Source organism: Dendrobates tinctorius, unplaced genomic scaffold (assembly GCF_039654945.1).
Source record: "Dendrobates tinctorius isolate UK_male_01 unplaced genomic scaffold, ASM3965494v1 ptg000223l, whole genome shotgun sequence".
Taxonomy (NCBI): domain Eukaryota; kingdom Metazoa; phylum Chordata; class Amphibia; order Anura; family Dendrobatidae; genus Dendrobates; species Dendrobates tinctorius.
In genome coordinates this window covers 22,220,426-22,247,116 of record NW_027361890.1, presented here as the reverse complement: position 1 = coordinate 22,247,116, position 26,691 = coordinate 22,220,426, and the positions used below count along the sequence as shown (strand labels likewise).

At 44.8% G+C, this 26,691-nt stretch overlaps 1 long non-coding RNA gene across 1 annotated transcript; it reads left to right on the top strand.

Moving 5' to 3' along the window:
• The first annotated feature begins 5,524 nt into the window (after window positions 1-5,524).
• Window positions 5,525-20,789, top strand: LOC141059007 (uncharacterized). The gene is made up of 3 exons (XR_012222367.1): window positions 5,525-5,609; window positions 15,484-15,592; window positions 20,665-20,789. It is a non-coding gene; the product is annotated as an uncharacterized lncRNA (long non-coding RNA).
• Window positions 20,790-26,691: the final 5,902 nt, after the last annotated feature.

Genomic DNA, 26,691 nt, shown 5'->3' with positions numbered 1-26,691 from the left:
TCCGGGTCAGTCAACCTTCCGGCCAGATGGAATACTCCTTTCCAACACTCCATCAATATGTGCCTTGCTGAACGTCTTCTCTTATAGCGCCTTTGAGTGAAGTACTCCTAGTACTGAGTTACACTGGAGTTCCTCCTGTCCGATGTTCCTATGAACTCTACTTGTACGGCAGACAGCTGTAGCCTGCTTCGGGGACTCCTTGCTACTAATTCCCGGCTCACTATCCAGTTGCTGTTGTGCCCCCAAGTCTTGTGTGGGAATAACGTGGTCACTACTTCTATTCCTCCGGTGTCTGCTGCAGGACCATTAGTATCCATACAACCTCGGGGACCGGGCCCCGGACTTGCGCTTAGAACTTCTAGGAAGGGTGCTCTTCTAACCCACGTCCTCTGTTCTCTTTTACTCCTCACGTTCCGTGCTAATCTTTCCTTCTATGAAGAATCAGGCTTTCAGTCTACGTTGCTCTTTCTCTTCCTCTCCCGTGCCAGCAGTCCCAGATCACTGGGATCCGCTGCAGCACCTCCATCCTTCCATCCCTCTCTCCGGGGATCTTCTCCTCTCCAACTCTCTAACCAACTGACCTCTCCTCCTAAACTCTTCCCGCTCCTTGTAATGTAAAACTAACTCCACCCACCTCCCAGCATGTTTCGTGTTCCAAGCAGGGAGCCGCCGAAGGTGCTTTGCTACACTACTTTGTGGTGTGGGGTACAGGTGTTGGAGTGTAGTCAGGAGTCTCCACCTTACCTGGATGGTGGGATACTACACCTCAGGAGGAGGTGCAGTACCTCTGTGACGACTGAGCCTCAGGGGCGCCACATTTACACTCTATTAAAACTACAAAACCAAGAAGGAAGAGTCGAGGAATTATGAAAATCACAGGATGGTTAGATATATTGATATGCAAATGATGAAAAATGAGTTTATTCAGTATCGAGTTTGAGCACCACATATATACTTTGTGTTTGACTCACTAGGTGAGGTGGATTCACCGAGCCCAAGGTCCAGGAGAGCACATGGGCTACGGGCGTAGGTGTAGCAGCTAGGTGGGGGTGGAGAAGTTCAGGAAACCGAATGCAGACAGGTGGATTACAGTAAACTGCAAGCAGGCTGACGTCAAGAAGCCGCTGACAGGCAGGTAGAGTGAAGAAAACTGCAGGCAGGCATGTGGAGTGAAGGAAACCGCAGGCAGGCAGGGGACATCAGGAAACTACAGGCAAGCAGGTGAAGTGCAGGACACCACAGGCAGGCTGAGAATGTCAGGATACCGCAAACAAGTGGGTGGAGTGCAGTAAACTGCAGGCAGGCGGAGGGCCTCAGGAAACCGCAGGCAAGCAGGTAGCAGTTAATAATCTGGAGAAATGGGAAAATCAGCAACCATGGAATCCACACACAGCCAGGAAAACATCCTGAAAACCACAGACAGACACAGAGAAGAGGTCCAGGAGATGCAGGGACAGGTAACCGATAGAACGCCGGAGTCACAAGAAGCCACAGACAAGTACAAAGAAGTGCTTGGAGCAGCTGGTCATCAGGAGACATCCTGCAGCTCACAGCCAGTTTGATGTACATACAAACTGCAAATCTAATCTCAGATTCAATATCAAGGCCTGAGTTTGTGTCTTAGAAGCCCTTAAATTAGCCCATGCAGTTCATCACATGGAAACACGCCAGGCCACCTGCAAAGCCCGATGTGAAGCCCAAAAATTTCAATGGACTGGGGCAGATGCAGCAGAGCCCAGACCAGGGACTGGTGTGTAACAGTACCCCTCTTAAAGGGTCCCTCCCAAAGAAGTCTGTAATCCTCAGCAAGGCTTTGGGACCTTGTTATCTGTTAGGCTCACTAGAAGAGGTGGAGCGTCAGGAAAATCCATTCAAGCAGATTGAGTAGAGAAAACCATAGGCAGGGGACATCAGTAAACTGTTGGCAAACAGGTGGAATGCAGGAAACTGCGGGCAGGCGTAGGATGTCAGGAAACCACATGCTATGTTTGAGCTCAGGTGGTTACCATCCCCCATTTCCCTTTCAGTAGGGCCTTCCTCTCCCCATTTCCATCCTGTTGTGTGCGTGTGTGTTGCGTCGTCCGCTGACCAACCCCCTGTTGGGTCGTGTCACATTGTGACAGTCCGAATGTGTGTCTTAGAAACCCTTTAAATAGGTCTAGGCAGGTCATCAGGTGGAAGCACGCCAGGTCACCTGCAAAGCCCAACGTGGAGTACAAAAAACTTAAATGGACCAGGGCAGATGGAGCAGGGCCCAGATTAGGGACAGGTATGTTGTAACACTATGACATGTTATCAATGAGATTATTATTGGTTGTTTGAGGAATGTTCTTCCACACTGAATGCACTTTGACGCGCAAATCATCAAGATCCGATGCTGGCAGCTCCCTTTGCAATTGCTGACCAATAACATTCCAGATGTGATCAATGGGAGACAAGTCCGGAGACACGTTAGGCCATGGCGGCTGCTCACAGTAGCATAAATAACATATGGCCTGGCATTGTCGTGTTGAAAAACGGCTCCTGGGACACATTGGAAATTTGGCCATACACACCATATACAGGTTCAGAGACTAAACTAATGTAATGCTGAGCTGCTAGTGCACCTACAATGAAAACCATCCGGCTACTGAACATTATGCCACCCCACAACATATTTTCTGGAGTAGGACCTTCATGAAGGTCTTTTCATGGCTTGGCTCACGTGGCTGAAAGACTATTCTTGGGTTTTCATTACATCCAAGACAAAAGCAGAACTCATCTCTGAAGAGGTTAGAACTAGGATGGTCCTTGTTCTTCTCCCGGTTTCATTTCACCCTCCATTTCCTATCCGGTGAGACACGGCTCCGTGGTGTCATTGGAGGTGGAGCCTCGGCTGATTGTCCCGTCCGAGAGCCTGAGGACCATGGCTCCGGTCGTGCTTGAGTCAGTACCTCCAGGCAAGACATTTGTCCCTGCCCCTCTGTGACCGGAGGTCCTCTCTTGGGCTCATTCGTCCAGGGTGGGTGGACATTTTGGGACAAAACGGACCTCTGAGCTTCTGGCGAGGATGTACTGGTGGCCGCATATGGCCCATGATGTCAGGGACTATATTCAGGCATGCGTCTCTTGCGCCCAGAATAGGTCCTCTTGGCAGTGGCCCGCTGGGCTACTTTACCCTCTTCCGGTAGCAGACAGGCCTTGGGAGATGGTCGGTATGGACTTTGTGGTGGGACCGCCCAAGTCCAGTGGCAGCACGGTCATTTGGGTTGTCACTGACCACTTCTCCAAGATGGTGCACCTGGTACCTCTCTCCCGGTTACCTTCTGCACGGGGCCTGGCAGCGTTGTTTATTAAACATGTTTTCCGCCTGCATGGCATACCGGATAAGATTGTCAACGACCGGGGTCTTCAGTTTGCATCTCGGTTCTGGAGAGAGATCTGTACCCTGCTCAGCATTGAGCTAAATCTCTCCTCAGCCTATCATTCCCGAGACAAACGGGCTGGTAGAGAGAGCTAACCAGACCCTGGTCATATATCTATGACATTTTGTCTTGACCAGGCAGGATGACTGGGCATCCTTGCTGCCGTGGCTGGAGTTCGCTTTGAACAATGCTGTGGCCGACTCCACTGGTCAGACCCCATTCCTCATAAATTACGGCCAGCATCCGCGCGTCCCTGTGCCCATGCCCGTGTCATCCACTGACTCTATGGTGGCAGACTGGGCGGTGGAGGCCCGTGACATTTGGGACCACACTCAGGATGCTATCTGGGCCTCCAACGAGAGAATGAGGATCTCCGCTAACGCACACCTGCGCCCTGCTCTGACCTTTGCCCCTGGTGACTTAGTGTGGCTCTCCGCCCGAAACATCAGGCTGTGGGTTGAGTCCACTAAGTTCGCACCTTACTACATTGGCCCCTTCAAGGTCCTTGAGCAGATCAACCCTGTGGTTTACAGTCTGGCCCTTCCACCACACTTGGCTATCACTGACACCTTACACGTGTCCCTCCTTAAGCCTGTTGACATGTCCCGGTTCTCAAAGTCATCTGCAGGGACATCAGACCGAGTTTGAGGTCAATGCCATCGTGGAATGCAGGGTGGTGTGCGGTAAAAAGTTTTATTTGGAGGACTGGAAGTGTCATGGTCCAGAGGCTCGGACCCAGTGGAGAACATCCACGCTCCGCTTCTCATTGCAGCTTTTGAGCATAGTGAGGCTCAGAGAGGAGGGGGCCCTAGGAGGAGGGGTAATGTTAGGCGTCGGGTTTCTGTAGCTGCATAGCAGAGATCCCGAGCCTTGCATTCGGCAGTCTCCCATTCCTCTCTGGCCACAGAGGAGGCTGCTCAGCAGACTCATTGATCCAGGCCCTCTGCTCAGACCAGCTCTGTAGGTTTGGTTGCTGCTGCCACCTCTGGTCCAGCTATAGCAACGCATGCTGGTAAGCAGCGAGCTACTCCAGGGACTAAGTCCTCCTTTCGGTCCACTGAGCATGCTCTTGGGACGATCTCTCATTGGAAATCGGGGGTCACATGCTCAGGTCCTTCTCCAGCTCGGATTGGACCATCAGGAAGGTCAGGAAGGTCCCGGAAGGATGCTGCTATAAAAGAGCCGCATGGCCGCTCGGCCATGCGCTAGTATAGACTCTAATACTCATGGTGCGTATGATGATGGATGCATGTATCTGGTGACTGACTCATTGGAAACCCCTACCCTTGGTTGTGCTTGTCGTTAGGGATTCAGAGTTAGAGTCAGTGCCAAAAGGTGGCTGTGCTCACGCCACTGTGCTCCAAGTCACAGCATTCTTCTTAGCGCCATATTGTGCCCTTCAGCACAAGGCAAATCTGTACATTGCCACAGTAAGTAGCTGCAACTGCCAGTGTGGCGCCATGCACAAGTCATGCGCTTTCCGTGCCCTAGTCAGGGAGGTTAGTGGCGTCCGCCAGAGCGGTGCAGTCTACAATGAGTGCGCATTTCCTCCAGCTATTGTCCTGCTGGCACCACAGCCGTAGTGTTGAGCACTAGCTTGTCTAGAGGGACTCCAACCCAGTGTCTCAGGGGCAGAGTCCTGTGACTATACGCTAGCACTCACACTGCCAAGCTCTGTGAGTACAAACAGGCTGCGGCATTTATTATTTGGCGGTTGTGCGGCTCTGTGAGGTAACAGAGTCCGCCTCTGTACACACTGGGTGAGGTTAACCCCATGTGTCCCTTTATTATACTGCCATATCACGTCGGCCATTTCCGAGCAGCAGTTAACACCTCTGAACGGTGGACCCCGGGCTGCGAACGCACCTAAATACCATCTTTATTATTTGGTGCATTCCGCCAGCCCCTAACACCGGAGTTCCCCTCAGTTGTTCGAGTTTACAGCCATTTGTTGTATTGGGCCTATTGCCCCAACCAAAGAGACACGAACAATCTTTCCAGGGTCCAAACCTAGTGGGTCCAGGGGTCAGTACGATTCACAGACACAAAAGAGAGGATGTTGTATATGGGATGTGGACTGTTTATGAAGTATTTTGAATATAATGTTTTTTATGTGTTTTTATTCTAGTACAGTATGGTCGAGGACGACTATCTTTTGCCTTGGGTGCATGTAAGAGGGTGAACAGTGCTAAAGAAAACATTGTGGTAAGAGAGAGGTGTATTTTATAGAAGTATCATATGTTGACATGTTTTATATATATAAATGTGCATTTTATGCTAATGGCTGGTCTGTGTTTTGGGTTCCTGGAGGTTTATCCTCAAGGCCATCTCCAGACATTAGAGAAGACTGTCCACTAGGGGAACTAGTGCAAGGCTTTAGGGATATGGTTAGTACATAGGGTTAAGAAGCAGTTAAATATATTTGGAATAGCCCACATACTGGGAGGGGTTGTATCAAACAATAAGTGGAAGCACTTCTTGATGAGATAGTTCAGCAAGAGTGAGAGTCTCAGACAGTGATAGTGCCAGGATCAAGTCACTTCAAGTACAAGCGGCGATGGGCAATTACAGTACTATGCTGCCAAACAGGAGGAGGGCGCACCGAGAGTCTAGCATAGATCCCTGGACGATCCAGGGCTTATGGCCCAGAAGACACATTGGAGTACATCTTACTATCTTTTAAAAGGAAGAGACTGGTTAGGGAAAAGGAAACGCTGGCAGACCTCAGGAAAGGTGTGTTGCTGGACAGGGAGTCCTTAGTGCCAACAGAAGCTGTTGAAGTGGTGGCAGACTGGAGGCAGGACCTTGAAGTGCATTGTTTTATGGGAACATCAACCAGAGGGGGCTCTGCCCCATGCTGTATGCCGCAGCTGAATGTAACTGAACTGTACAGTAAAAATGTGTTGAACCGGACCCAACGTCTCCTAGTGTGTATGCTACTAATCCCAGTGCCAAGGACACAGATCTAGCAGAGGTTTCTAGCCCATACGAAAGTGCAGAGTAAGCACAACAGCACAATACACATGGGAAGAATATCCGTTTAGAGGAGGGGTTCCAAGATTAAGAGAAATTAGAACCCGCCCACATCACCAGCCTGCAAAATAACCATTAATGACCTCCTTTATAACATGCTATGGAGTGTAAATGTTGGGATTTCTGTGTGTGGCGTTCATACTCAATACTGAATAAATTGAAACCTTTTTGAAAATGTTGTTTCCATGTTTACATCATTTGCATATCATTAACATGTTTATCGATGTTGTGATTTCTATAATTCCATAACTTTTCATTCTTGGTGTTGCAGTTTCAATATTGAGGAGTCGTGTCCTTGATATTCCACTAATGGTGTTAAATGAGTAAAAACCTGTCATAGCATTGTCATTGTGTCAGAATTTCATTTGAAGATGCCCTTTAAGAAGATTTGTCACAGCAGAATAACATCTTTTAATATCACAGATTGCTCTCTTATGACTTAGAAGCTCAAGCTTCTTCCTATCTCCAATGTCAACCACTGCCTGGAGCAAAAAAAACATATGGACCTTTTGGTGTCAGAAGTGTAAATGATCCAATAATTACATCAGTCCTATCGTTTTGTCGTGATGCACATGTACATTGCAGATAGTTAACATACAGTAGTGTTCAAAATAATAGCAGTCCAATATGACTAACCAGATTAATCCATGTTTCTGGAATAAATTATAATACCACATGTCAAACAATTACCAGTTGGTGCAGTAGATTCCAAGAAAACCAATAGACTCCGCATTCATGATCTGCAGGTTTATGAGTCTGTGTATTAGAATAATTAATTGAAAGGGGATGTGTTCAATATAATAGCAGTGTGAAATACAATTAGTGAGGTCAATCATTCTGTGAAGATACAGGTGTGAGTCAGGTGGCCCTTATTTAAGGGTGAAGCCAGGACATGTTGTACATGCATTTCTCCTTGAAAGCCTGAGAGATATGGGTCGTTCGAGACATTGTTCAGAAGAACAGCATACTTTAATTAAAAAGTTGATTGAAGAGGGTAAAATATATAAAGAAGTGCAGACAATGATAGGTTCAGCTAAAATGATCTCCAGTGCTTTAAAATGGAAAGCCAAACCAGAGAGACGTGGAAGAAAACAGAAGCATTCCAAGCATTTGAATGGATGGAAAAATAGCCAGAATTGCAAAGGCTCAGCCAATGATCAGCTCCAACATGATCAGACAGTCTCAAGTTACCTGTGAGGACTGAGACAGTTAGAAGACGCCTGTGTGAAGCTAACCTCTTAGCAAGAAGTTCCCGCAAAGTTCCACTGTTAAAAAAAAGACATGTACTGAAGCAGATACAATTTGCCAAAGAACACATCATCTTGACTAAAGAGAAATGGAGAAACATTTTGTGGACTGATGAAAGTAAAATTGTTCTTTTTGGGTCCAGATGACCCCAAACTCTGCATTTAAGCCACAGTACACTCTGAAAACAGTGAAACATGGTGGTGCAAGCATCATGATATGGGCATGTTACTAAGGTGCCAGACCTATTACAACATACCAGGGATCATGGACCAGTTTGCATATATTAAAAAACTTGAAGAGGTCATGTTGCCTTACGCTGAAGCGGATATGCCCTTCGAATGGGTGTTTCAACAAGACAACCACGCTAAACACACCTGTAAAGGAGCAAAATCTTGGATCCAGTCCTACAAAATTGAGGTTATGGAGCGGCCGGCCCAATCCCCGGACCTTAATCCGATAGAAAACTTGTGGGGTGACATTAAAAACACAGTTTCTGAGGCAAAGACAACAATTGCCAGATAATTGCTGCCAGAAGTTGGTTGACTCTATGCAACATAGATGTGAAGCAGTTCGAAAAAACTGTAGGTATACAACTAAATATTAGGTTAGTGACTCACAGGAATGCTAAATCCACAAAAAAAGCACATATTGTAAGTTTGTAAAGACAAATGCAGGCACTGCTATTTTCTAGAACAGCCCAATGTCCATTTCTGTTATTTTCTGTAAAGTAGTTTAAAATTATATGCATTTCTCTACGTTTTGAATTAGAAATCAGTGTGCAATGTTCCAAAAGCACGGATATAAAAACTGGTATAAAGATTTTGTGATTAACGCTCCTGTTTTTATACACGCTGCTATTATTTTGAACACTACTGCATAATTATTGAATAGAATATAATAAGTATAAATTACATGCTGAAATAATTAACTTTTTGGTTTCAGCGAAGAACAACTGTAGCCCAAACTTGCAGAAAAGTTACTTCTGGTTATTATAGAAAGGTGTGAGAACCCAGAGTCTGTTGCTGTTTGCTGTGTATTGGGTTGCATATCCGCAGAATGATGAGACTGCCTATCCTGTTCACCACGGGTTCAGTGGGCATATAAAGTAATAGAAAAAATACCTCTCCTTGAAAAAGGTATACACAAAAGGCACGTCGGGGCGGTGCTGGTGGGTTTCTCGATCCTCCCCTTTCATGGGTAAGTAAGCAGCACTACTTGTAAGGCCGGGGTCACACTTACCATATGAAAAATCGGTGTAATGCGAGTGTCATGTGAGTACCATCCGATTTCTCACACTTAGCATCCGATTTGCATCCAAATGAAGTGTGATTGCTATCTGATTGCAAAGCGATTTTAACATGAGCTTTTACATACAGCAATTCTCTGTCATTTACACAGCATTTTCAAAGGAAATATTCTACAAAACACACACGCACACACACATACAGTATATACTGTGCATATATATGTCATAGATAGATTAAAAGCCGGCAAATGATTTGCTGCGTACAGTATAATCACAGAGTGACAGGTTAGAATAGAATAGATAAAATAGATATACAGTATACACATAGAATAGATATACAGTATATACAGCTCTGGCAAAAATTAAGAAACCACTTTCAAATGTTCAGTTTATGATTTTTCTCTTTCTAGGTATATTTTTGAGTAAAATGTAACTTGTTCTTTTAGTCTATCAACTTTTGACAACATGTCTCCAAATTTCTAAGCAATAAATTTTGTATTTTTTTTCTGACAAAGAAAAATGGTCAAAATAATAAAATAAAACCCCAGTGCTTTCAGCCCTCAAATAATGCAAAGAAAACAAGTTTGTAATACTTTAGAAACAACAATACTAATGTTTTAACTCAGGAAGAGTTCAGAAATCAATATTTTGTGGAATGACCATGATTTTTATTCACAGCTTTCATGTGTCTTGGCAGGCTTTCCACCAGTTTTTCACACTGCTCCTGGCGCAAAAATGTAAGCATTTCTTCTTTGTTTGATGGCTTGTGACTATCCAACATCCTTTGATTACATTTCAGAGGTTTCAATGGGGTTCTGGTCTGGAGAATGGGCTGCCCATGACAGGGTTTTGTTGTGGTGGTCTGTTAATTTTTGCCAGAACTGTATATATGTCAGTGACACACACATATATATATTAATATTGCATAAAGAGATAGATACAAGAAAAGCCGGTAATTAATATCCGGGTTCTGTAAAATCACAGCAGGAGCCGACAAGATAGAAGAGATGGATTATATACAAGTGGAATAGGTAGATATGTAAATGTCAGTGACAAATACAATTAGTTAAGTGTGTGTGCAAATTATCAGACTTGTATTTTATTAATAAAATATTATTTTTTGGAAAAAAATAGCGTGAGATCCCTCACAATTTTCGTAACCAGCAGGGGGAAAACCGGCGACTGGGGGCAGATGTTTATAGGCTGAGAAGGGGGTAATAAACATGGAGCTTCTCAGGCTAGTAATGTCAGCTGTCAACTGTATAGTTAGCCTTTACTGGCTATTAAAATAGGGGACCCCCTAAAAAATGACGTGGGGTCCCCCTTTAATTAATAACCAGCAAAGGCTATGCAGCCAGCTGTGTGCTGATATTAACAGCCTAGAAAGGGGCTATGGATACTGGACCACCTAGGTAAAAACATGAGCTCTCAGCCACCCCAGAAAAGGCACTTAGCATCACTATTCCCACTTGCCCTGTAGCAGTGGCAAGTGGGGTAATAGTTGGGTGGGTTGATATCACCATCAGGTGACATCAAGCCCCGAGGCTAGTAATGGAGAGGTGTTAATAAGACACCCCCATTACTCACCCCATAGTCACATTGTAAGAAAACACAGACACCCAGAATAAAGTCCTTTATTTGAAATAATGACACAGACTCCTTAAATACTCTTAATTAAGCCATACTTACAGCCTCACTTAATTCCTGCAAAGCCCTTGATCTCATGTAATAAAAGTAAAACAAAAAACAACAATATACCATACCTGTCCTTGGTTCTGTCCCACGCTGTAATCCATGTCTAAACAGTTTTCAACCTGAATGGTGCCAAGATGCAACCATCCTGGCTGAAACCACTGGTGAATGAGATGCTGCAAGTGCAGCCTCAGTGACTAGTGGTGACATCACTGAGGCTGCCCTCCCAGCCGGGCTGAACTGCAGTGACCTCTGGACCATGGGAAAATGCCAGTGATGAGGTGACCGCATCATTACTGGCATCCTCTTAATTACATTCCAGAGGATTTCAATGGGGTTTAGGTCTGGAGAATGGTCTGCCCATGACAGGGTTTTGATGTGGTGGTCTCTTGCCAGAGCTGTATATACAGTGGGGAAAAAGAGTATTTAGTCAGTCACCAATTTTTCCCCCACTTAAAAAGATGAGAGAGGCCTGTACTTGACATCATAGGTAGACCACAACTATGAGAGTCAAAATGAGAAAACAAATCCAGAAAATCACCTTGTCTGATTTGGCAAGATTTATTTTGTAAATTATGGTGGAAAATAAGTATTTGGTCATCTAAAAACATGCAAGATTTCTGGCTCTCACAGACCTGTAACTTCTTTAAGAGGTTCCTCGGTCCTTCACTTATTCCCTGTAGTAATGGCAGCTGTTTGAACTTGTTATCAGTATAAAAGACACCTGTCCACAACCTCAAACAGTCACACTCCAAACTCCACAATGGTGAAGAGCTGTCGAAGGACACCAGAAACAAAATTGTAGCCCTGCACCAGGTTGGGAATACTGAATCTGCAATAGGCAAGCAGCTTGGTATGATGAAATCAACTGTGGGAGCAATAATAATAAAAATGAAGACATACAAGAGCACTGATAATCTCCCTCGATCTGGGGATCTACACAAGATCTCACCCTGTGGGGTCAAAATGATCACAACGGTGAGCAAAAATCCCAGAACCACATGGGGTGACCTAGTGAATGACCTGCATAGAGCTGGGAGCATCATAACAAAGGCTACCATCAGTAAGACACTACGCCGCCAGGCACTCAGATCCTGCAGAGCCAGACGTGTCCCCTTGCTTAAGCCAGTACATGTCCGGGCCCATCTGAAGTTTGCTAGAGAGCATTTGAATTATCCAGAAGAGAATTGGGAGAATGTCATATGGTCTGATGAAACCAAAGTAGAACTGTTTGGTAGAAACAAAACTCATCTTGTTTGGAGGAGACAGAATGCTGAGTTGCATCCAAAGAGCACAATATCTACTGTGAAGCATGGGGGTGGCAACATCATGCTTTGGGTTTTTTCTCTGCAAAGGGACCAGGATGACTGATCTGTGAACATGAAAAAATGAATGGGGCCATGTATCGTGAGATTTTGAGTGCAAACCTCCTTCCATCAGCAAGTGCATTGAAGATGAAACGTGGATTGGTCTTTCAGCATGATAATGATCCCAAGCACACCGCCAGGGCAACAAAGCAGTATGAAGATCCTGGAGTAGTCTTGCCAGTATCCAGATTTCAATCCCATAGAAAACCTTTGGAGGGATTTGAAAGTTTGAGTTGCCCAGCTACACGACCAAAACATCACTGTTCTAGAGGATATCTGCATGGAGGAATGGGCCAACATACCACCAACAGTGTGTGCCAACCTTGTGAAGACTTACAGAAAACATTTGACCTCTGTCACTGCCAACAAAGGTTATATAACAAAATATTGAGATGAACTTTTGTTAATGACCAGATACTTATTTTCCACCATAATTTGCAAAATAAATCTTGCCAAATCAGACAAGGTGATTTTCTGGATTTGTTTTCTTTTTTTTTACTCTCATAGTTGTGGTCTACCTATGATGTCAGTTACAGGCCTCTCTTATCTTTTTAAGTGGGAGAACTTGCACATTTGGTGACTGACTAAATACTTTTTTTTCCCCACTGTATCTACCTGTTGTATTTGTATTTACTGAAAGTAATCCATCTCTTCTATCCTGTCGGCTCCTGCAGTGATTTTACAGAACACAGCAGATGAATTGCTGGCTTTTTGTCTATCTACCTCTCTATGCAATATAAATATATATATATATATATATATGTGCTTGTCACTGACATCTATATATCTATGTATTCTATTCTACCCTGTCAGTGTGATTTTACTGTAGCCGCACATGAAATACCGGCATTTCAAAGGAAACTGGTGCGTAAAAATCGGACAGCACTCGCATGGTCCGTGTGGTGTGCAATTTTTGCTCGCACCCACAGGCTTGCATTGGCGAGACTCGAATGATATACTGGTACAATCACAGCATGCTGCGATTTTACACGCATGTAGAATACGCCCGAGAAAAAAACATGCTGATGTGAGCTGACTATAGATTAACACTTGTCCGAGTGCTATGCGATGTTTTATCGCATAGCACTCGTCTGTGTTCAACACTAGTGTGACCCCGGCCTAACTCACTCTCTCCACTTAAACCTTTTTGCCTATGGCCACTTGACCTTTCTTTCTAACATGTGGCGCTTTGTGATTGATTGATTAAGTGTACTTCATTTTTGAGTGCTGCTTTACATATTAGATGGTTTTGATCAGACCTGGGTAAAGTGCTGCCCGCGAGCCACATCCGGCCCTCTGGCTGTCTCAGTGCGGACCGAGATCACCATGGGGCTGGAAACCTGAGGTCTGCGGGCTGCACTGTGCCCGCCTGCCCACCGTCTCCCGCCTGCTCACTGTCTCCCGCAGTCAGCATTGGTGGAGGAGGGGCCTTTGGCCATTTTCTCCACCAATCAGCATCTGAAACAGCTGGCGCGGTGACGTCATGTCACCGCGTTAGCTGTGTACCACCGAAGAGTCAGCACTCTGGAGGCAGATGCAGAAGCAGGGCGCCTGGGAACAGGACCGAGGTGAGTATGTGGTATTTTTTTTTTCATGGGGGTGAACATGGGGTTTCTATGAGGGTGAACATGGGGATCCTATGGGGTGAACATTGGGATTCTATGGGGGTGACAGCACATGGGGATTCTATGGGGGTGAGATGCAGCACATGGGGAGGCTATTGTGGTGACATGCTGCACATGGGAAGGCTATGGGAAGGCTGTATACTGTCATGCAGTATATGGGAAGGTTGTGTGGGGCTCATGCTGTATATAGGGAGGCTATGTAGGGCTCATGATGTATATAGGGAGGCTGTGTGGGGCTCATGCTGAACATGGGGAGGCTGTGTGGGGCTCATGCCATATATAGGAGGCTGTCTGGGGCTCATGCTGTACATGGGGAGGCTGTGTGGGGCTCATGCTGAACATGGGGAGGCTGTGTGGGGCTCATGCCATATATAGGGAGGCTGTCTGGGGCTCATGCTGTATATGTTGATCACCCCTTCTGAGAAAGACTTCTGTTGAAACACGCATTAAGGGGGACACTGGGTGGTCTCCAAGTCTGGGTAAATATAATCTATGTGGCTTATGAACTGCTCATTTGTTCTGTTATGAGGTGCACTCTCCATACCTGACTCTCTCTTTATATTAGGTTTTGTTTTATTTTCATCAAGGGCTTTGTTTCCCTGTGAGAGGACCAGCTATGGAAAGACCAGCAATGTCTGTGTGTTAACTGTGTTCATTGAAATTACATTACGTATCAATCAATCATGACCAATTTTGAATACACAGGGATTAATAGTTAACTATTTTAGTTTCAAATATGTAATTATTTTATTGTACCAGCATACTTTGTATTTTTCGCATATACTATATGTCTTTAGCTGTGTGGAATACGGGATTAATTTTTAGTACATGAAATTTATCTATCTTAATTTGAAACTTAAAACTACTCCATTGCTGCACTAGCACTTGTAATTTCTCGTATCCATTATGCACATTTTTGCATGCTTTGTCATGTGTTGTACTCGTTTTAAATCATGCAGCAGTCACTAATATCCTGTGTTCATCTAGTGTCAAGCTACTGTCCAGTTTCTGTATGGTTGACAGTCTCTCTTTTTAATTTTTTGCAATATTAATAAAATATATACCTTTTTATTAAGTGTCTTTGGAGGACCTTTGTCTCTCTATGGTGTTTGCATATGGGGAGGCTATGTGGGGCTCATGCCGCATATGTAGTAGGCTGTGTGAAGCTCATGCCGAATATGGGGGAGGCTGTGTGAGGCTCATGCTGCATATGGGGAGGCTGTGTGGGGCTCATGCCTTATATGTAGTAGGCTGTGTGAGGCTCATGCTGCATATGGGGAGGCTGTGTGGGGCTCATGCCGCATATGTAGTAGGCTGTGTGAGGCTCATGCTATATATAAGGCGCTGTGGGGGGTTTAAAGATATATAAGGGGGTGTCAGCATACTGAATTCTGCTCAATATTAAGTGATACAATTAATATTAATAAATTATTATTGAGTAGAATTAATTTCAAGCTATTGGTTCGGCCCTCCAAAACAGTCATTGTCTCTCATGTGGCCCCTCGGGAAAATTAATTGCCCACACCTGGTTTTGATGATCCCCACATTTTCCTCCTTATTTTGACTCATATGTATTTAATGGTAATCATTTTAAGTGATTTTTTCAATAAATGACCTTTTTACATTTTATTGATAGTTTATGGTTACTCTACTTGCTCTGCTTTCTGATAACTATGTTCTGGAATATTTCACTGTTTGATAATTGATTTACTGACGGGGGACAATAAAGCTCTAGCTCCTTATGTGAATAACAATTATGTGCTATATGAATGTTTGTTTATTGATAATGGAAGAAAGTGGCCTGGTATGGAAGGGTTTCTTATTCAGAAAAGAAATGTGTACATATATGTGACATTTTGTATTTTCAGTGGTGCGGTGATCAGTGCTACAAACGATACAGCGAAACAGTCACGGTGTTAGAACATTAAGGTGAAGGTTTGACAAGATGAAGAAAAACGCTGTAATCAGATGTCAGTGGTAAGTTACTGGATGTAAAAATTTATTTTGGATATGGGTACTTTATAGGTGGGAGGGGTGTGAATTTTTTTGGAAACAAGATGGGTCTGCTTATGTGTCACACACCACATGGCCAGCTAAGGTTGTTAAATGTTACAATGACATTTCCCAGTGAATGCATTTGTATTGGTTGAAAGCAATGCTAAAGTTGAAAAACGCATTAAAAACGCTGCATGTAAACATAGCCCAAGTGGTGAAGGAACATTTTTGTTTTCAGGTCTTCCATAGACTTACATTGGGCTCGTTGTTCTGTCCGAGTACCCAAGCATTCCAATTAGCTCGACCCGAGCAACCAGCGCCCGCGCATTTTAGTGCTCGCTCATCACTAGTCCTGACATTTACCTAGATGTTAATTTGGAACAAACCACACGCCAAAGAATTATTGCAGACCAAGTACACCCTTTAATGATTTCCAAGGTCTAGTGTGGAATTTCCATAGTCAATGATGGTTTGGGGTTCCATGTAATCTGCTGGTGTAGGTCCACTGTGTTTTATCAAGACCAAAGTCAGTGCAGCCGTCTACCAGGAAATTTTAGAGCACTTCATGCTTCTCTCTGCTGACAAGATTTTTGGAGATCAAAATTTAATTCTCCAGTAGGACTTGGCACCTGTCCACACTGCCAAAAGTACCAATACCAGGTTTAAATACAGCAGTATCACTGGGCTTGATTGGCAAGCAAACTTGCCTGAGCTTAACCCCATAGAGAATCTATTGGGTATTGTCAAGAGGAAGATGAGAGACACCAGACCCAACAATGCAGACGAGCTGAAGGCTGCTATCAAAGCAACCTTGGCTTCCATAACACCTCAGCAGTGCCACAGGCTGATCGCCTCCATGCCATGCCACCTGAATGCAGTAATTGATGCCAAAGGAGCCCTGACCAAGTATTGAGTGCATTTACGGAATATGCATTTCAGTAGGCCAACATTTCGCATTTTAAAATCATTTTTTCAAGCTGGTGTTATAAAGTATTCTGATTTACTAAGATAATGACTTTTGGGTTTTTATTGGCTGTAAGCCATAATCATCAACATTAACAGAAATAAACATTTGAAAAAGATCACTCTGTTTGTAATGACTCTATACACTGCATGCAGAATTATTAGGCAAGTTGTATTTGAGAGGATTCTTTTTATTATTGAACAACAACTATGTTGTCAATCAACCCAAAAGACTCATAAATAGAGTTGAGCGATACCGTCCGATACTTCAAAGTATCGGATCGGAATGGATCGGCCGATCTTAAAAAAAAGTATCGGTATCGCCGATTCCGATACCGGAAGTCCCATTCAAGTCTATGGGACTTCCGGTATCGGAATAAGAAAAATCCTGTTTTTCCCTTGTACAGCCTCTCTGGGGTCTGTACGGGCCTTTCGGGGGGCTGTGCCGGCCTGCCAGGGGGTCTGTGCAGGCTCCGGTGGTCTGTGCCGGCCTGCCGGGGGGCTGTGCCGGCCTGCCGGGGGGCTGTGCAGGCTCCGGGGGGCTGTGCAGGCTTCGGGGGTCTGTGCAGGCATCGTCCGATGGGACTACAAGTCCCATCGGGCGATGCCTGCTACCATGACAGTGATTGACACATTAGCCAATGAAGGGACAGTAGTAGTCCCATCATCCGGCTAATGTGTTGAATGTAAAAAAAAAAAAAAAAATTACATGCTACATACATACAACATGCATACTACATACATGCTACATTCATACTACATACTACATACATGCTACATATATACTACATGCAACATACATACTACATATATACTACATGCAACATACATACTACATATATACTACATGCATGCAACATGCATACTACATATATACTACATGCAACATACATACTACATATATACTACATGCAACATACATACTACATATATACTACATGCATGCAACATGCATACTACATATATACTACATGCAACATACATACTACATATATACTACATGCTACATACATACTACATATATGCTACATACATACTACATATATACTACATGCATGCTACATACATACTGCATGCTACATACATACTACATGCTACATACATACCACATATATACTACATACATACTACATGCATGCTACATGCTACATACATACTACATACATACTACATACTACATATATACTACATGCATGCTACATACATACTACATGCTACATACATACTACATATATACTACATGCATGCTACATACATACTGCATGCTACATGCATGCTACATACATACTACATACATACTACATGCTACATACATACCACATATATACTACATACATACTACATACAATACATTCATACAATACATACATAGACATACAGTACATATAACATAGAGTAACATACTTACCAATACTTGTCACATTGTTCCCCGAAGCCATTGTCTTTTATGGAATAAATATTAACATAACAAACCACAAAAATACTCACCCACGATCCGAAGCAGTCCACGAGTGTGTCCCACGACGATCTTGGGTAGAGAACTGCAGCATCAGCTGTTGCTGCCGTTCTCTACGGGCTGCAGGAATCCAATGACGGAAGGTAGGTATCCTTCCGCACTGTATTCCTCCGCCACTTAAAAAAAAAAAAGTCCCTAGTCTCACTTTATGCCATTGCTGTGTGGGAAATTGTAGTATTTTTTTTTTATATGTAGTATGCATGTTGCATGCATGTAGTATATATGTAGTATGTATGTTGCATGTAGTATATATGTAGCATGTATGTAGTATGTAGTATGAATGTAGCATGTATGTAGTATGCATGTTGTATGTATGTAGCATGTAATTTTTTTTTTTTTTTAACATTTAACACATTAGCCGGATGATGGGACTACTACTGTCCCATCATTGGCTAATGTGTCAATCACTGTCATGGTAGCAGGCATCGCCAGATGGGACTTGTAGTCCCATCGGACGATGCTTGCACAGACCCCCGGACATCAGCACAGCCCCCCGGCAGGCCGGCACAGACCCCCACAGGGTGCACAGCCCCCCGGCAGGCCGGCACAGCCCCCCGGCAGGCCGGCACAGACCCCCACAGGGTGCACAGACCACCAGCAGGCCGGCACAGCCCCCCGGCAGGCCGGTACAGACCCCCACAGGGTGCACAGACCACCGACAGGCCGGCACAGCCCCCCGGCAGGCCGGTACAGACCCCGGGCAGTCCACACAGCCCCCCGGCAGGCCGGCACAGCCCCCCGGCAGGCCGGCAGAGACCCCCGGAAGGCCCGAAATGACGGCGCATCATGATGCGCACACACCGCGCATCATGATGACGTCAGGCTGTCAATCAACTTTGAACTTCCGATTCCGATGCCGACTTCCGATATTGAAAAAATATCGGAAGTCGGTATCGGAATTCCGATACAGCAAGTATCGGCCGATACCCGATACTTGCGGTATCGGAATGCTCAACACTACTCATAAATATCAAAGATTAATATTTTTGGAAGTTGGAGTGGTTTTTTTTTAGATTTTGCTATCTTAGGAGGATATGTTTTTTCAGGTAACTATTACTGTGCAGAATTATTAGGCAACTTAATAAAAACCAAATATATACCCATCTCACTTGTTTATTTTCACCAGGTAAACCAATATAAGAACACAACATTTAGAAATAAACATTTCTGATGTTCAAAAACAAAAAAAAAATCAGTGACCAATATAGCCACCTTTCTTTACGATGACACTCAAAAGCCTTCCATCCATAGATTCTGTCAGTTGCTTGATCTGTTTGCGATCAACATTGTGTGTCGCAGCCACCACAGCCTCCCAGACACTGTTCCGAGAGGTGTATTGTTTTCCCTCCTTGTAGATCTCCCATTTTATGAGGGACCACAGGTTCTCTATGGGGTTCAGATCAGCTGAACAAGGCCTTGTCATTATTTTTTCTTCTTTTAGACCTTTACTGGCCAGCCACGCTGTGGAGTATTTGGATGCATGTGATAGAGCATTGTCCTGCATGAAAATCATGTTTTTCTTGAACGATACTGACTTCCTCCTGTACCACTGCTTGAAGAAGGTGTTTTCCAGAAACTGGCAGAAGGTCTGGGAGTTCAGCTTCACTCCATCCTCAACCCGAAAAGGTCCCACAAGTTCATCTTTGATGATACCAGCCCATACCAGTACCCCACCTCCACCTTGCTGGCGTCTGAGTCGGAGTGGAGCTCTCTGCCCTTTACTGATCCAGCCTCGGGCCCATCCATCTGGCCCATCAAGAGTCACTCTCATTTCATCAGTCCATAAAACCTTACAAAAATCAGTCTTAAGATATTTCTTGGCCCAGTCTTGATGTTTTATCTTATGTTTCTTGTTCAAAGGTGGTCATTTTTCAGCCTTCCTTACCTTGGCCATGTCCCTGAGGATGGCACACCTTGTGCTTCTTGATACTCCAGTAACGTTGCAGCTCTGAAATATGGCAAAACTGGTGGCAAATGGCATCTTGGCAGCTTGACGCTTGATTTTCCTCAATTCATGGGCAGTTATTTTGCGTCTTTTTTTATCAACACGCTTCTTGCGACCCTGTTGGCTATTTGCCATGAAACGCTTGATTGTTCAGTGATCACGCTTCAAAAGTTTGGCAATTTCAAGACTGCTGCATCCCTTTGCAAGACATCTCACAATTTTTGACTTTTCAGAGTACATCAAATCTTTCTTCTGACCCATTTTGCCAAAGGAAAGGAAGTTGCCTAATAATTAAGCACACCTTATATAGGGTGTTGATGTCATTAGACCACACCCCTCCTCATTACAGACATGCAAATCACCTGATTTACATAATTGGCAGTTGGCTTTCAAGCCTATACAGCTTGCAGTAGGACAACATGTATAAAAAGGATGATGTGATCAAAATACTCATTTGCCTAATAATTCAGGCACACAGTGTATAATATGTGAGTTTCACTTTTTGTATTAAAGAACTGAAATAAATTAACTTTTTGATGATATTCAAATTTTGTGAGATGCACCTGTATTATACTAAGATTTTCTTGAAGAGATCAATGTTGTTATTTCAACAGTTTGTTCCACTTTCAGATACTTCTCCATTGTATAACCTGATGCCTATATGCTACTGGTCTCCACAGAGATTGAATTCAAGGCTGCCTGGAAAGTGTCCGAAAATAAGGCTGCCCTCGGTCATGGCAATAGCAGAAAATGTAAGTTTAACTGTTGAAAATCATTCCTGTCTCTCTCCTAATAGTATACAAAGCTTTTTGCAGAGAAATCAAGAGATCTAAAAGTCAAGAAGCAATGTGCGATGAAGAAAGCAATAAGAAAACTAGTTCTGTAATGTGTCTAAAGCCAGTGGCATACAGTTCTATATACTGTACTACTACACTTGGCCTACCACCAGCTACTGCCTATGTCACAAGTCTTTACGTCTCAGTCATCAAAGGCTATTAGCCCTGAAAACTTCTCCTGGGTATTATGAATACAGTCCCTTCTCCTCCTTCAATATTCCTGCTCCACGGGGCAGATCCTGGCAGCCGAGGGTCCCCGTGCAAGTGTGTGTGGGTCTACATGCCACTCACTCATTGGTTGTGTTCTGAAAATGCCCATTTCCTTGCTAAGATGCTGTACACATGCTTCACGTGTGACTCCACTCGCCATGTGCCTCACCCACCTTGCTCCCATGCTGTACACATGCTTTACATGTGACTCCATTGGACATGTGCCTCACCCACCTCGCTCCCATGCTGTACACATGCTTCACGTGTGACTCCACTGTACATGTGCCTCACCCTCCTCGCTCCCATGCTGTACAAATGCTTTGCGTGTGACTCCACTGGACATGTTGATGGGTTTGATCTTTATCTCTCAAGGGGGAGATCTTCAGATATCTATTGGATGGTAGCCAGATTAGTAAGCTTGTTGTCCAGGCAATGTGACAGACTAACACAGAGACAGGGTGTATCTGTATCAAAGATGCTGTCCAATCACACTTTTAATGAAAAGATTTGCTCATATATACCCTTTTCAGTGGGTGTTAACATTACATAATTATATTTCATTGGACAATAACTTAATCAGCAGTAAGCATAAATGGTTTTCAACCAATCAGATTCTTGTTCCTTGTATGTTAATCATTAGATGTCATTAATGCATTCGGCAAATTCCAAAAAAAGGTGGAAACAGGTATTAGTTATACAAGACCCTAATATTAGTCTCATTAACCTGCCTTAGTAAGGGTTCATAGCCCCTTTATCTATAATGATTCATCTAATTCTAAGACTGTGTCCTCATTAGCTACCTAGCCTGATCATTAGGCCTACGTGTAACTTGTGATATGCCCATTAGTTACGTGAATTATAAGAGGTACAGAGGTGAGAGGCAAGAATAGCATAAGTAATGAGAATAACAAGATTAGGTAAGAGGTGGTCTTTTCTCTGAGAGCTCATATATGAAATGTTTCATATAAGTATGGGGAGCAGGACCCTAAGAGTGTATGAAGGGACCCCAAAGAATCAGGGCTTCCCTATCAGTCCCCCCTTTTGAGAACAGATATGACTCTCTCACCCTCCTCCCTCCAGGTACTTCAAAGGCCTAAGCGCCAGTGTTGGGCTTATCATTATTTTCCGTTCCAGGGCCTTACAGTGGCTGGCATGGATCCAAGTGGGTTTTCCTTCAAACTTTACTGATGTGGATGTAGTGAGGAGGACTTGAAATGGACCGTCGAACCTTGGCTCCAGTGGTTTCCATGTGTGTCTTTTAACTACCACCCAATCTCCAGGCTGAAGAGAGTGGGTTCCTTCTTGACTCTCCGGGTCTGGAATAGAATCAAAAACTTGTTTATGCATGAGCGAGAGCCTCTTCTGGAGGCTCTGGACATAGCTGGTGAGATTGTCACACTGTAGCTGCAGTGTCTGTGGGATGTATAGGCCTAACCTTGGCGCTGACCCAAGCAAAACTTCAAAGGGGGACACTTTTGTCTTTCTATTAGGTGTGTACCTAATGGAGAACAAAGCTAGGGGTAAACATTCTGTCCAAGGTTTCCCCAATTCCTCACTTGCTTTTTGAATCTTTAACTTAAGTGTCCCATTCAGCCGTTCAACCTTACCAGTTGCTTGTGGTCTGTAGGGTGTGTGGAATGCTTGTGTGACCCCCATCATTTGCATAACATGTTGCATTACCTCTTCAGTGAAGTGGGTACCTCTATCGGACTCTATGGTTTCAGGTAGTCTGAACCTACAGAAAACTTCTGACATCAGCTTCTTTGCAGTAGCCCTTGCAGTGGCTTTCGGCATCGGGAAGGCTTCTGGCCACCCTGAGAAGAGGTCAATACACACAAGCACATATTCATACGTTGCTACTGGGGGTAACTGTATGAAGTCAATCTGCAGTCGTTGAAATGGGTAGAGGGACTAAGGTATGTGTTTCTGTGGTACTTTCACTACACCTTCTGGGTTGTGTTCTGCGCATGTCAGACATGCCTGTGTGAACCTAGCAGCAACCGTTGTGAAACCTGGGGCGACCCATTGCTTATCCACCAAAGAACACATGGCATTTTTAGAGAGATGTGTTGGTCCATGGGCTGCTTTAGCCATGACGGGATACAAGGATCTAGGCAGACACACCCGCTGTCCCACCATCCACAAACCTTCATGGTCCCGAGCTCCAGCTTTCGACCAGACCTGTTTCTCTTCCCCGGTTGTTTGCCGAGTCAGAGCCTGCAAGATACTCAAGTCGAAGTGGTTACACTCAGTGCTTACCATAACCAGTGGAGGTGCCTCAGGGGTCTCATTGTGCCTAGGCCTTCTGGCTGCTTCCTTGGCAGCTCGGTCCGCTTTGTCGTTTCCTCTTGCTTTGGTGGTATTAAGCTTTGTATGTGCCTTTATCTTAACTATGGCGACCTCTTTGGGCAGCAGCAATGCTTCCATCAGCTGTTTGATGAGGTGCTCATGCTTAATAGGAGTGCCTGTTGATGTAAGAAAGTCTCTTGCCCTCCATATAGGACCGTAGTCATGGGCCACCCTGAAAGCATACCTTGAGTCTGTGTAAATATTGTAACGTCTACCGTCAACCCCTTTAAGCGCTTCAATGAGTGCCGTCAACTCCGCCTCTTGTGCGGACATATGAGGAGGGAGTGGTTCTGCTTTTACTACCTCATTGTCAGGAACACCGCACTGAACTTGCTCACTGAGCCAGTGCGCGTGTCCTGAGTAAAGCGAACTGTGCTCAACGATACCTGTGGAGCGGGCAGCAGCCGAGTAGATGCGAACTTCAGAGCCGCAGGACCTGAAGCACGTGACTGCTAGGGGCGTGGCCTAAACCCCAGGGAGCTAGGAGCAGCAAGAGAACTCCTAGCAGGGTAACTGCGAGACAAAGTTACCAAGTGGCATAGACAGAGAGAATAGTCAGGACTCCTACTGTTCCCTCTTTGACCGGCTACAATCTGGCTTCTGACCACATCACTCAACTGAAACTGCCCTAACTAAAGTCACCAATGACCTACTAACCGCCAAGAGCAAGCGACACTACTCTGTCCTCCTTCTCCTGGACCTGTCTTCTGCCTTCGACACCATGGACCATTCTCTCCTGTGACAGATTCTCTCATCTCTTGGCATCACAGACTTGGCCCTATCCTGGATCTCATCATACATAACAGACCGAACATTTAGTGTCTCCCTCTCACACACCACCTCCTCACCTCGCCCCCTGTCTGTCGGTGTTCCTCAAGGCTCAGTCCTAGGACCCCTACTCTTCTCCATCTACACCTTCGGCCTGGGACAGCTCATAGAATCCCACGGTTTGCAGTATCACCTCTACGCCGATGACGCGCAGATCTACCTATCTGGACCTGACCTCACCTCCTTACTGACCAAAATCCCACAATGTCTGACTGCTATCTCAGCCTTCTTTTCTGCTTGCTTTCTCAAACTGAACATGGACAAAACAGAATTCATCATCTTTCCCCCATCTCACTCTACCCCTCCACCAGACCTAGCCATTAATGTCAATGGCTGCTCGTTTTCCCCAATCCCGCACACTCGGTGCCTTGGGGTGATCCTCGACTCTGCCCTCTCTTTCCCGGATCCGCGCATTCCTCAACCATGAAACCACAAAAACACTAGTGCATGTCCTTATCATCTCCCGCCTTGACTACTGTAACCTCCTAGTCTCTGGCCTCCCCTCTAGCACTCTGGCACCACTCCAGTCTATCCTACACTCTGCTGCCTGACTAATCCATCTGTCTCACCACTATTCCCCAGCCTCCCCCCTATGCCAGGCCCTTCACTGGCTTCCTATTGCCCAGAGACTCCAGTTCAAATACCTACCCATGATATAAAAAGCTAACCACAACCTGTCTCCTCCATACATCTGTGTCATGGCCTCCCGCTACCTACCCACACTCAACCTTCGATCCTCTCAAGATCTCCTTCTCTACTCCCCCTTATCTCTTCTTCCCACAACCGCATACAAGACTTCTCCCGTGCTTCCCCCATACCCTGGAACTCTCTACCCCAACACATCAGACTCTCAGCAACAATGGAAACCTTCAAGAAGAACTTGAAGACCCACCTGTTCTGACAAGCCTACAGCCTGCAATGATCCTCAGTCTATTGAACCAGCGCACAACCAGCTCTACCCTCTCCTAGTGTATCCTCACCCATCCCTGTAGACTGTGAGCCCTCGAGGGCAGGGTTCTCTCTCCTGTACTTGTGTGTCCCTTGTCTTACACATGTTTATTGTACCTGACTATATTTACCCTTTTCACATGTAAAGTGCCATGGAATAAATGGTGCTATATAAATGTATAATAATAATACTATGTCATATGGAGCCTCAGGGACACTGCATGCCGCCATGCAGTATCCTCCTGTACATAAGGCCTTACAGATACAAATACAGAATGGATTGTTATTCCATACAGAAGAAAAGAAAGTTCCAGGGAGTAGAATTGTCCATCTGCTTGTATATGAGCCTAATGCTACTATTTGTCTTCTCATCCCATCTGCTGCTGCTGGGGACAGCTTTACTTTTGGCTGTTTTTCATCTATGCCATGTCTTTACTTTCCATTTTTCTCATCTCTGTAAAGCAGATCACAGTAATTTGTATTACATTTGCCTTCATATTAGGCTACCACCCCACTCTCAGTATTTGGTCAGTTTTTTACCTCAGTATTTTTAAGCCAAAACCAGGTGTGGGTCAAAAATGCAGAGGTGCAGACGTGTTTCTATTATACTTTTCCTCTTACTGCTCCACTCCTGATTTAAGCTTACAAATACTCTGGTAAAATACTGACCAAATACTGACCGTGGCCTTAGATGTGGAAACCAGCGCTGTGTTTTCTCGCATCAGCACACATAATGATGCCAGAGCTTGTCATGTGTATCCAAAGCTAAAACATCATTATACTCTGCTTGGAAAGGTAAGGAAGAGAAGGCGTAATAAATATCACCTAGACTCCTACTGTATATCCAAGTATTATTTCCTACTATGAAAAGGTTTCGTGCCATAGAGTGTGTTGGGTCAATGTTTTATCGGTTGGATTTGACCACCAGAAGTGCTCCTTCATTGGTAAGGCTAGGTTCACATAGCGTTATTGCAGTCCGTTCAACACATGCGCTAAACGGACTGCGCTAACGCTACTCTTGTTTCTCATTGCGTTATGCGATTGTGTTAGCGCAGCTGCTCCATCTGCGTTAGCCATGACGGACTCTCGAATGCTGCAGACTGCGTCCCAGGGTCCGTCACATCATGATGGCACATCGCTAACGCATGCCGATTTTGACATGCGTTAGTGATACGCCACGTTATGGAAGTCTATGGCTGCATTAACGGATGGTTATATCACGTTAATGCCGCTTTGCAAAGCAATCCGTTAAAGAGACTGCCATAATGCTATGTGAACCCAGCCTAACACAGAATCACATCCATGTCTGTTCCCACAGCTTGTCCAAAATGTAGGGCGAGGCCATGAGGTAGAGCACTGAATCACTCTTTAAGGCCAGTTTCACATGTCAGTGGCTCCGGTACGTGTAGTGACAGTTTCCTCACGTACCGGAGACACTGACACACGTAGACACATTAAAATGAATGTGTCTCTGGACATATCAGCG